This window comes from Hemiscyllium ocellatum, chromosome 2, assembly GCF_020745735.1.
Source record: "Hemiscyllium ocellatum isolate sHemOce1 chromosome 2, sHemOce1.pat.X.cur, whole genome shotgun sequence".
In the NCBI taxonomy this organism is placed as follows: domain Eukaryota; kingdom Metazoa; phylum Chordata; class Chondrichthyes; order Orectolobiformes; family Hemiscylliidae; genus Hemiscyllium; species Hemiscyllium ocellatum.
Window position 1 is genome coordinate 132,891,827 of NC_083402.1, and position 13,716 is coordinate 132,905,542.

The window sequence follows — 13,716 nt, forward strand, 5'->3', positions numbered from 1 at the left end:
AACAAACCCCCTTCCAGCCCACTTGGGGTTTTAGTAAAACTGGTCGAGAGGAGGGAAACCAACAACTTGCAGGAAGGAGCTTGATCATTTCAAACTTAAATTGAGGCCATGCTTTTATTTCAACTGCCATTTTGTTTGTCTCCATTGGCAACCCGATTTCTCAGGCCGTGGGATACTCAGTGGTTTAAAGGATGCAGTAAAACTGAGTCCACAAGAAAAAAAGTGCATTTATAACGCCATTTATTGGTCAGGAGGGGCAGGAATGCTTGTTCACACCTGAAAAGCTACCCAGTAAACCATTCTAGCCTCACCTGTGATTGTTCCACTCTCTACCCCGCCACCATTCAACACCATTATGCCATTAGATCCCTCCCAAACTACCACTCAAACACTTTATCCTCAGTCTGTCCATGACCCAGGCTGTGGCTTGTCCTCCACTACTACCCACTGTAATTTGGACATCCCCTCTGTAATTGCAATAATCTGCATGATGCCTTTAACTCTCTCAATGTACCTACTTGCCTTCTTGATTTTGTCCTTGTGAAACTAGCCTTCTTACCCTCCTCAACCCCCCAGTTCTCTCATTCCTCAAACGGTCTCACCAATTTTTCAATCAGCTTGTCAGTGGATAGAAAGCTCACTGAAAAGCAATGAAAGCAGCCCTGCAATTAAATGCTTAAGGACATTCTGGGAACCAATTTTCAGGTTTCCTGATCTCATAGCAACTTCATCAGCCCACCATGTCCATACAGAACTTGTTTAAGGCTCTAATCTAAGGCACTGCTTCAGCAGATTAGTTTTGAATTCATTCTCCTACACATGGGAAAAGGTGAAACAAGTTTTCATGATCTATAATATTTAATCCCTTTTTGTGTCCCAGAGATAATTATATCAGAATTCTGTCTCTTTTTGCCTTCTCCAGTAATAATCTGTCCAATTTTCACAATCAATTGTAATGCAATTCTTCCATTTACTCAATTATTCTGGTTGTTCTTTTCTGTAGCATTGCAATAACCATTGCTTTGTCCTGTGTGATTGAAGCTGCACATATTATTCTAAATGCAGTCACACCAATGATTTATAATGTGGTAGAACATCCTAACTGTTTCAGCTGAATATTCAGCTGAAAATCCCAATGTTTGATTTGCTTTCCACTCCTACAAAAAATTGTTGTGGCAGCTTCAACTTGTCAATCTGAATCTCCATATCATTCCTTTATCCCCACAGCATTACATATTTCCTTTAAGTAACAGTTATTTCTGGAAGGTTTTAAGCCCTTGTGAAGCACTTTGCATTTCCCTTACGTGACTTTCAAAGGACAACTAACCACCCAATTTCCAGGTTTGTTCAAACCCATCCCGCTCAACTTTGCAGTTTACAGGCTTTGTATCACCTGCAAATTATGCCACTGCTCAAGTGATTCCTGTTTCCATACTAGTTATGGAGATAGTAACCAATAAAAGGTCTCAAGTAAACACCTGTTAGGCTTGAATACTAACAATCTGCCAAGCTGACAATTTGTACATCACCATTCAGTTTTATGACTGAACTAATTACACACTTGTTAGAAAATATGTCACAGGTCCCCATTTTACATTTTATTTTGAGTAGCCTTGCAGAACAACTGCATGAAAAATCTGAGAAAAGGTAAAGAAAAATCAGAAAACTATATTCTGAAGATCCGGACCCACAATATTAATTCTAATTTCTCTCCCCAGATGTTACCAGACTTGCTGTGTTTTTCCAGCGACTTCTGTTTTTGTTTTGTGTATGAACAATCTTACTGAAATCCAATTTCACTACATGGACTGACTTCCTTTGCTACACCTTCTAAGAAATTATTTGCCTCCTATCTCTTAGTCTATACTTCTTATCTTTTATGATTTAATTCTTCACACCATGTTCTTATTTTTATTAGCATTTATTTCATAGCTGTAGCTACAAGTAGCACCACACTCACTGGCCTATAATTTTCTTGCACACTTTTGCTACCTTTTGTTTTTAAGTTTGGAAGAATGTCTGCTTTTCTCCAAGAACCTGGCATTTCTCTAGCTTTGAGCTATTGGAGTACTTGTATCAGAGGGCCTGCAATTCTATCTCCTAGTTATGAAGGATCCTTGGGTAGATCTTACCAGGATCCGAAGATTTATTCACCTCAACTGTGCACAACTGTGTGGTAATCATGTTGGTAGTAATTTGAACAGCATCTCCTCACATTTACAACACATTTCCGGTTCCTTTACAACAGATTCTAGGTTCCTTTACAGCTTTCTACTACTTCCAATGATCCTAAATCATCCACATTAATTCTGCCCATGATTATCATAACAATTAAACTTCATCTCCAGTGATTTTATTTTCTATTGGACAAAAAACAATCCCACCAATGAGACTCTTGTGCAATGCTGGAATACAACGTAATCATATCCATATTAATAAATATTGATTATATGACTGATAAATATTCTGATATCATATATTATAAGGATTTTCTGGTTATTTATTATCTTGTGTACATTATACTCTATAAATAATAAAATATGTCTTAAACTGGTTGCAGGTCAGTGATTTAATTTTGGATAAGCTTCATTCCCATGATTTAAGAGCCCTCAGATACATTGTTCTTTTCTAATTATAACAGAAACATTCATTACTCCTTGCACATTGTATTAATCTGTTAGAAACTTGAAAGCAGAGCTGCTAATAAAGTTATGCAGTACTCTTTGAGTTATTTCCAGAAAATATAATTGATCTGAAGGAAACAGTTAAAGGATGGGACCAAGTAATTTAATTTGATGATAAGATCTATGATAATAGTAATCCCCAGCCCACCTATTCTAATAAGTGAACTTATTAGAAGTCAGAGACGCAGATGAGGGAGTATTGTAAATGTTCTGATAGACTAAAAGGAAAAAAAAATCCATCAAAATACAGTTTCATCTAAGAAATTAAAGTTTTAATTAAATACTCTGCACCACATTTTATTAAAGTAACTTTTGTGGTACAGTGCAAAATGAGTGCACATCTTATTTGGTAAGCTGAAGATAAATGTCTGTAGAGAAAGCCGGAAGTTTAAAGGGTTTCACTTTTTTTCCATTCCTTTCATATCTGAGTTCTGAAGTGCAGTAAAACTTTCTCATAATGTTGTTCTAGCAGCACGATTACATAAAGTAAATATTATGGCTTCTGGTGCTATTGTTGCGTTGCAATGGATAAAATAAAAGTTGATATTCCAGTCTAGGCTCACAAGTTAACTTAAGACTACTAGAAAACTTGTGTTGTACTATAACTATTTTTCACCACTGTCAGAAAGCATAAGTTATTGCATTGCAAATTATATTTGTTACTTTGCCACCTGTATTTCTAAAACCCACCTACATTTCATTGAATGAAAGGATGGGTAAGGGTGCCATTCTCAAATCATTGCTCACACAATTTTATCCACAGCAGCTACAGGAAAGCCAGCCTCTGCTTCCTCAACCTCTCCTCTCCATAAAGAAACTCATTGTTATCTCAAACAAAATCCTTCAGTTTTCTCAAAAAATATAGTGGTTGATTATTGAAATAACAGGATATCCCAAACTGCTTCAAGTTAATACAATATTTTAGAAATACAGTCACGATGATGCAGGGAAAGCGCAATTTTCATAGAGCAAAATTCCACAAACATTAGTGTGATCAATGTCAAATTAAATTTTTGTAGTTACATTGATTGAATGATAAACATAATCTAACATGTATCTCTCATACCTCTATTCTTCTTTGAATAATGCTATAAGAATTTTGGAAGTTTTATTTTAACTTTCTCATCCAGAGTACCTGGATTTTCTGCAAAATTTTCCAGTGCATTAATTCTGATATCTGCATTGACAAGCCAAAAGTTTGTGGAATTTTAAGTGCAATTTGCTTTTCATGCAAATCAAGTTACTGTGATGTTTTGTGCAACTTTAAAACTATTTGTTAAAAGCAAGCCCTGCTTACAAAAATGGTTATGCCGTCAGGCTGAAGTAATCACCACTGGGAATTTCAGCTAATTGTCCTACTTTGTAGGCCTTCTACGAAACTCCAAAATTAAACTGGATCTTTTGGATGCACAGACACTAATTGATATGTTTTGAGCAGATTTGAAGGAGTTTATTTTTTAATTACTAAGAAACTGACAACTATATCCCATTCTAACTCAAAAATGATTTTGCACAATATTTAAAATTATTTTCAGTAAATTAAAATCGAGTCAATCACAGACGTTAATTGCTTTTTGTGATAAATCTGTTTTCAGCTGTTTTAATAATGAACACTGATAAATATGTTTCGGCAGGTGTTCATTTTAAAAAAGAAAACCAAAGACTGACTACACTGTCATAATTTTATTAGGAATTGTATTTTAGAGAAAAAAAAACATTTTCTGTAACTTATAATCATATTACTCATATGTGCTGTACTCTCACTATATATTTAAAAATTTTTTTCAAGAAAAATTCATTTTCAGCTTAATAAAATAGGTAATGCTCAGCATCTGTGGGAGATTTAGAGTTAATGGTCGCAATTGAAAATCTTTGATTAGAACATTCTTTATATTACTAAAGCTTATGTCAAAGCCATTGACTGTGCAAAGTCTGATGAAAACATTAAAAGCTGAATTAAAAAAATGCATTCCATTAGTATTCTGTAGCTGGTTTAGAATGCTAAGTGTCAAATATAGCAGTAGCATCAATTTAAAACTCTTTGAGATATGTCTTAACATTTTTGTCTTTTCTACCACACTCCTGCCATTCCTGGATCCTGTCATTCCCTCTGCTATTTCACAACACACCTTCTGTCTTTTTCAGATGGAAACCTTTTTTTTATAGTGGTAGACTATAAATATTTCATTTGATGTCAGAGGAAGCACCTCAGAGAATAAAATCTCTCAGCACTTTATCAACAGATGTGCACTGTGTCATATTGTTTTGGAATGTATGTCAACAATGTTATATCTCCAAAGACTTTGTATAATTTGTTTTTATAATATTTGTATACACTGGAACTAAAATCAACTGCAAATTATCTACTTGGTAATAATGTTACAGGTTAGTTAATCTGAGAATATTATCCTATCTGTGCCATTCTTAACAATCAGTAAATCTCACAAAATCAAATATTTCAGAAGCCATGTACATAAATAACTACTACCTTTGAAACTAATGCAAGTTAGAAATATAATTCCATCAAAATGCTGCATTAACATATGAAGTAATGCATAAAAGGGACTAATTAAAGTCTGACTTTTGATTTAAAGACTTTTGTCATATTCTTTATGATATCCACAAAATCTCAATTCCAGATTAAAATTATCCATTATTCTATTCTTATGACTAAATCAGGGAAGAGTAAATTGCATTTTCAACATATGATAGCAACTAGATGAGATTTTAATTGGAATAGGGCTTTGCATAGATTCAAATGGAATCATTATAATCTCAATAGCACTGCTTCCTTACAGAAAAAAAAGTGTATAAATGAACCAAATGTTATACCTGATTTATGATTCTCACTCGATACATTTGCTATGATTATTTAATCCTATGTAAACATAATTACATATCAAATATGAAGTGTATGGCATTTTAAATTCAAATTATATTTTTGCCTGATTACGAAGAGTTTCAAGACATTTTACTGTGTTGGGGATAGTATATAGATGTCAGTTGGTGCTGGCCATTTCTGTTTCTCACTAGCTGTTTGCAATAAAATTGAGACATCATGTAACTGTGTGCTCCACAGTTTAAACTATAAATTATAAAAAAAATTCCGGTTATGTGGAAACGGATTTTTGATATAAGTTAAAATAATGATAATGGTTCTTGACCTTTGAAGCACTATTTTTACATTCTATTATTTAACAAGCTACAATATATGATACAGCATGTAATGGTTGTGCTAAGAGCTCTTGTGATGAAGTTGGAGTTTCCCTGCCTTTGGGCTAAGTGGCCTGGGTTCAAATCTCACCTGTTTCAAACATGTGTCATGACCTGCCTGAACAGCGTGATTTTAAAAAAACACTATAATAGTTATATTGCCGGAATGGTCAAACAAAGTTATGAGTTAATATTTTTTGTTCAAACCCCATTTGGATTAGTTTTTAAAAATCTAGTTATTAAAAAAGGTTTACCATGAAACTATCAGAGTGTCATCAAATCACTGATAACTCTTAGGTACAGAAACATGTTACTTTATCCTGTTTAGCAGGTAAACTTCATCCTTTCTCCAGGGTGGCATCAATGTTGTGCCTTAAATGCATTCTGGTGTGGCCTACCAAGCTAGTCTGAGCAACTCAAGATGAGCAACAATTATTGGCCTTTCCAGTGACATGCATACTCTGAGAATGTAAAAAAATGTTGATTTAAAAAGTCACGATGCATCAAAGCGCATTAGTTACACAAATCCTATCTTATTTAAAATGTCATACAGCTTATTGTCATTTTATCTGTTTTTAAGACAAAATAAACAACATATTTTAGCATTTCAAGTCTGTTTTCTGTTATTTCATGGATATTGCATGTTCACAATGAGATCTGATGAAGTGCTGAAGATAAACAAGATAATACATATATTTCTGAATAATTATCGATACAGCAATCCACAGTAGCATATTCTGGACTTATTCTTTTTCTAACGTATTCAAGGCTATACATTATCTTATACATATTGTACACGATAGAATAAAATATTCCTTAAAATGGTTACAGAGTAGTAATGATAGAGTTTTGATTTAATTAAGTCATAATTAAGTCTAATGGATTATTGCAATACCAAAATTGTGGAAAACAGTACTAAATTTTATATGTCTGTTGTTACATCTGCAAATAATAGTGTTGAAATCCTATTTTTATTGTTAAGTAATTAAGATTTTATTTATGCTAAATCACCCCCTTCTAGAGTTGCTCCCCTCTGCATCCCAGTTTGTTGCCTCAAATACCTCCATTGGAGATGGGAAGGCGAGTGATTGGTGGTATTATTGCGAGACTATTAATCCAGAAAGTTGAAAATGTGTTGCTGGTTAAAGCACAGCAGGTCAGGCAGCATCCAAAGAATAGGAAATTCGACGTTTCGGGCATAAGCCCTTCATCAGGAAAGGGCTTATGCCCGAAACGTCGTATTTCCTATTCCTTGGATGCTGCCTGACCTGCTGTGCTTTAACCAGCAACACATTTTCAACTGTGATCTCCAGCATCTGCAGACCTCACTTTTTACCCTATTAATCCAGAAACTCAGCCAATGTTCTGGGAACACAGGTTTGAAGCTGGCTACAGTAGTTTGTGGAATTTGATTTCAATGAAAAACATATCTGGAATTAAGATGTTACTGATGACTATGAAACCATTGCTGATTGTTGAAAATCCATCTGGCTCACTAATGTATTTCTTGGAAGGAAATCTGCCATCCTCACGTGATCTGGCCTACATGTGAGTCCAGACCCACAGCAATATAGTTGACTCTCAGTAGCCTCTGAAATGGTCTAGCAATCCATTCAGTTTCAATAGCTACAAAGTCCCAACAAAGAAAGTAAACTGGGCAAACTACCTGGCATCAATTTGGGCACTAGAAAAGACAATGGCAGAAATAGCCCTGCTGACGCTGCAAATTCCCCCTTACTAACATCTGATGCTAGTGTGAAAATTGGGAGAGCTGTCTCCAAAGACTAGCGAAGCAACAGCCTGATGTAGCCATACTCACAGAATCACATCTTACAGTCAATGTCCCAGCCACCACCATTACCATCCCTAGATATGGCCTGTCCCACCAACGGTTCAGGCCCAGCAAAGGTCCTCAACATTGACTCTAGACCCCAGGAAGTCTCATGGCTTCAGATTAAATATGGGCAAGGAAATCTCTTTTGTTTACTATGATGAATCAGTCCATCTCCATGTTGAACAACACTTGGAGGAAGTATTGAGGGTGGCAAGGTCCCAAATGTAATCTTGGTGGGGATTTCAATGTCCGCCATCAAGAGTGGCTCAGCAACAGCACTATTAACCAACTGGTCAGGTCCTAATGGACATAGTTGCTAGACTGGGTCTGCGGCAGGTGGTGAGGGAACCAAAAAGAGGGCAAAATATACCTGACTTCATCCTTACTAATCTGCAGGCTGCAGATGCATCTGTCAATGGCAGTATCAGTAAAAGTGACCACTGCACAGTCCTTGTGGAGACAAAGTCCTGCCTTCACATTAAGAATATCCTCCATCATATTGTGAGGCATGATCACTGTGCTAAATGAGACAGCTGTGCTAAGTGGAACAGACTCTGAACAGATCTGGCAATTCAAGATGAGGCGCTCCACCTCCAGCCGTCCCAGGCGGAAGATGAGGCGCTATTGCATCCGCTGCACCCGATGTGGCCTCCTCTATATTGGGGAGACGGGCCGCTTACTTGCGGAACGCTTCAGAGAACACCTCTGGGATGCCCGGACCAACCAACCCAACCACCCCGTGGCTCAACACTTTAACTCTCCCTCCCACTCCACCGAGGACATGCAGGTCCTTGGACTCCTCCATCGACAGAACATAACAACATGACGGCTGGAGGAGGAGCGCCTCATCTTCCGCCTGGGAACCCTCCAACCACAAGGAATGAACTCAGATTTCTCCAGTTTCCTCATTTCCCCTCCCCCCACCTTGTCTCAGTCGGTTCCCTCAACTCAGCACCGCCCTCCTAACCTGCAATCTTCTTCCTGACCTCTCCGCCCCCACCCCACTCCGGCCTATCACCCTCACCTTGACCTCCTTCCACCTATCATATCTCCATCACCCCTCCCCCAAGTCCCTCCTCCCTACCTTTTATCTTAGCCTGCCTGGCACACTCTCCTCATTCCTGATGAAGGGCTCTGGCCCAAAACGTCGAATTTCCTGTTCCTTGGATGCTGCCTAACCTGCTGTGCTTTAACCAGCAACACATTTTCAGCTTGGAATATTGAGTCAAGTAACTCACCTCCTAACTCCCCAAAGCGTGTCTTCCATCTGCAAGGCACAAGTCATGAATGTGATGGAATACTCCTCACTTGTCTGGATGAATGCTGCTCCAATAATACTCAGGAAGTTTGACACCATCAAGGACAAAGCAACCCACATCCACAAGCATTCATTCCCTCCACCACTGACACTCAGTAGCAGCGGTGTGTCCTATCTATGGGATATATTGTCAAAATTCACCAAAGATTTTTAGGCAGCACCTTCCAAACTCAAGACCATTTCTATCAGAAAGGACAAGGGCAGCAGATAACTGGGAACACCATCAGTTGCAAGTTCCCCCTCAAATCACTTACCAGCCTGATTTGGAAATATATCGTCATCCTTCATGCAAACCAGTCTCCCATCCACCAATTTCATCTTCACTACCCACTGCCTCAGCAAGACAACCAACATAATCAAAGACCCCCTGCACCCCATTTATTCTTTCTTCCACCCTCTTCTTTCGGGCAGAAGATATAAAAGTTTGTATACGCGCATGAACAGATGCAAGGATTGCTACTTCCCCATTATTTTCAGACTTTTGAACGGACATCTTTCTCAGCACCTGTAATAATGTATCCTATACGCTGTTGTGTTAACCTGAGGCTCTTGTATGATCTACCTGTAAAGCACATAAGACGGCACGGTGACTCAGTGATTAGCACTGCTACCTCACAGTGCCAGGAACCCGGGTTCAATTCCAGCCTTGGGCAACTGTGTGTGTGGAGTTTGCACATCCTCCCTGTGTCTGCGTGGGTTTCCTCTGGGTGCTCCAGTTTCCTCCCACAGTCCAAAGATGTGCAGGTCAGGTGAATTGGCCATGCTACATTGTCCATAGTGTTAAGTGCAGTAGTTCGAGGGTAATGGGTCTGGGTGGGTTACTTTTTGAATGGTCAGTGTGGACATACTGGGCTGAATGGCCTGCTTCCACGCTATAGGCAATCTAAAGTAGTCTAAGACAATACTTCTCACTGTACCTCGGTATACATGACAATAATAAACAAATCAAATCACTGTAACTCAGTCAAAATCCTGTATTTCCCTTCCAAAGGGCATTGTGGGTCAACCTGAAGTACATGGACTGCAACAGTTCAAGAAGGCAGCTCATCACCACCTTCCCAATGGCATTTAGGCATGGACAATAAATGCTGGCCAGCTAACAACACTTACATGCCATGAATAGAGAAGTAAAAGATGGCCACATCCTTGGTTGATCTCTGTACAGCTCCTGACATATTGTTAATCACCAGAATTGTGGACCGACTGTGGACCACAGCCTGGAAGGTAATGATACGAAACCCCTTAAACACTACAAGCAGCCGAAAGGCTGCATCGAAGCACATGGCCTGAGATCAGAAGATGTCTCTGACCTTCTGTATCGAAACCCCTGACAAGATACTGCTTGACTTGAATGAGGGATACTTACCTTAGTTTTGGAATGAGGCAGCAATGCTAAAGAAGACATGACAAAGCAAAATAAAGATGCTGTGAGTAGCCAAGTAGAGACAAAGTAAGTGAGGAGAAAGTGAGGACTGCAGATGTGGGGGATCAGAGCTGAGGGTGTTGTGCTGGAAAAGCACAGCCAGTCAGGCAGCAGCTGAAGAGCGGTAGAATCAACATTTCAGGCATAAGCCCTTCATCAGGCCTATAACCACATTTGTCCTAATGTTCTGACCTGGGTCGGGGTCACATTTTCTCTGATGAATGGCTTATGCCCAAAACATCGATTCTCCTGCTCCTCGGATGCTGCCTGATGTGCTGCGCTTCTCCAGCACCACACTCTCGACAAAGTGAGTGAGTACTAAGAAACCTGCGATGCACACTGTTCAGATGTAATGAGATGGATGCCTATTTTGTGCATGCAGAGTGGCCTGACAGCAGCTTTGATATGTGAGGTGTTGATAAGTTCCAAAGTGCAATATTGAAGCGTCGGACTGTATTCTGAGTGAGTCCAAAACCTGTTGTCATGATATGGTGGGGCTGGTGCTGGTATGATTCTGGATTAGTGGTGCTGGAAAAGCACAGCAGTTCAGGCAGCATCCGAGGAGCAGTAAAATCGATGTTTCGGGCAAAAGGCCTTCATCAGGAATGATGCCAATCTTTGCAAAAATGGAGGATATGCAACCACTATCCATGGAGTATGCCCTGAGTTGTTGGGAAATGCTAGCCAAATGAAGATCTATTGAAGGAACAACAAGCTGCAACCACAAGGTACCACTCAAACTTCAAGTCAGGACTGATCGTTATCTAATCTCTCTCCACATAATGAAACATAGCAACTTGCATATAAATGAGGCAAGAGTAGACACAAATGAAGTGTTAATACATCAAACAGACCCCTTAATTCTCATTAGTGCAATTCTCACTAGCCTGTTAAAGCCCTTGGTGGAAAATTGGATATATTTCTCTAAACACTGAGAATCTTAGTTATTTTTTCTGATCTCGCCATATCTTCCTACATTGCCAATCTTCTTTAGGGACTGGGAACCTTGTGCTTATTCTATATTTGAGATAAGACATGGCCGATGTCATGTTAAAAGGAGATAATGAAGAATCATTAAAATAGAGTTTAATAAACCTCCTTATAAAGTATAGATAAGTTAACGCCAACATTCAGAGTAGTTTTCTAGACAATTTAGATGAGAATTTACTGTTTACTGTTTAATGTTTTGTCTTTTTTCTTTTTTGTCAATAGTTATATTCTTTGGGAATATCTGCCAGTTATCTGCCAGTTCCCAAATCCAAATACAATTATTTGACAGACATTGATATTGATCACTTGTTTGCAGACGACACAAAAAATTGTAGATAGTGAGGCAAGTTATCAAAGGATAAGCAGGATAAAGATCAGTTTGAAATTTGCTGGAGGAATGACAGTTGTTGGAGTTTAATCCAGACAAATGAGAGGTGATGCATTTTGGAAGGTCAAAGGGAAGAGGAAAGTAAACAATAAATAGCAAACCTTCAGGTGCACTGATATACACAGGGATGTTAGGGTGCAATTTCACAGCTCCCTAAAAGTGCAACACAAATGGACAAGGTGGTAAAGAAGGCAAAAGGCATGCTCACCTTCACTGGTCAGGGCATTAAATAGTGGCAAGCCATGTTTCAGCTGCATAACACTTTAGTTAGGGCACATTTGGAGCATTATGAGCAGTTCTGGTTATCATATTATAGGAAAGATGTGGAAGCTTTTGGAAGGATGCAAAAGGTTTTTATCAGGGTGTTGCCTGTATTGGAGTGCATAACCAAAAGGAGAGATTAGATAAACATGCTTCGTTTTCACTCATGCGTAGGAGGCTGAGGTGCAATCTGATAGAAGCACATAAAATTACAAGTGGTGTGGATAGGGTGGAGTCTTTTTCCCCAGGGTAATAATGTTAAATACCAGGAGGCACAGGTTCATGGTGAGAGGGGAAAAGTTTAAAGGAGCTGTGTGAGCCAATTGTTTTATGTAGAGGGTGGTAGGTGGCTGGAATGTGCTGCCAGTGGAAGTGATAGAAGCCGATATGATAGCAAGATTTAACAGGCACTCAGACAAGTGAACAGGCATGGAGTAGATGGATATGATCATGTGCAGATGGATTATTATAATGTTTCTAACGGCATCATGGTGGGCATTAACATAGTGGGCTAAAGGGCCTGTTCCCGTGCTGTACTGGTTTATGTTCTATGTTGTACATTCTAAAATGAAGCCATTTCTTTTTAACTGATGTCCTGTTCCTTTCCCACTGACCAAGGAGAGTTCAGATAGCCCCGCTGACTTCAAAACCACAAAGCTCAGAAAAGATGAGAGAATTTTATATTAATATTTGGGAGTGGATTTTAATGCAAATGACATTGAAACAAATTTAAATGTAGCTATTTAATTAACAGAAAAGAGATATGTTAATGAATAACATTTGTAAAATCTGCCTGAAAGGAGTATCTGTTGTGTAATTACTTGTGCTGAAAAAGTGTCCGCTCAGATTGCATTAAACGTAGCATCATCATTTATCTATTGACTGTCTTTCTATTCTGTTATTATTATCTATCTAGCTGTCCGTCCATGATAACACCTCACTGAAACCCTAGGTTCTGTTCCGGCCCTACAAAGCCCCAAAAATGTTAACTTTGCCTATTTTGGCCTGTTAAACATATCTAATTTTAACCAGTCCACTGCTGGTGGTCATGGCTTGTGCTATTAAGGTTTAACATATTGAATTCTTTTCCAAAAGGTCTCTATCTCCTTTCTTTCTTTTAAAATACATTTTAAAAATATTTGCTGTTAGAGTTGCTGTTAGAACATAGAACAATACAACGCAGAACAGAGCCTTCAGCCCTCGACATTGCGCCGGCCTGTGAATTACTCTCAGCTCGTCCCCCTTCACTATTCCAAAATCATCCATGTGCTTACCTAAGGATGGTTTAAATCTCCCTAATGTGGCTGAGTTGACTACATTAGCAAGTAGAGCATTTCATGCCCTTACCTCTCTGTGTAAAGAACCTGCCTCTGACATCTGTCTTAAATCTATCATCCCTCAATTTGTAGTTCTGCCCCCCTCGTACATGCTGACATCATCATCCTAGGAAAAAGACTTTTGCTGTGAACACTATCTATTCCTCTGATCATCTTGTATGTCTCTATCAAATCCCCTCTTAGCCCTCTTCTTGCCAATGAGAACAGGTTCAAGTCTCTCAGCCTTTCCTCATAAGACCTTCCCTCTAGACCAGGCAACATCCTGGTA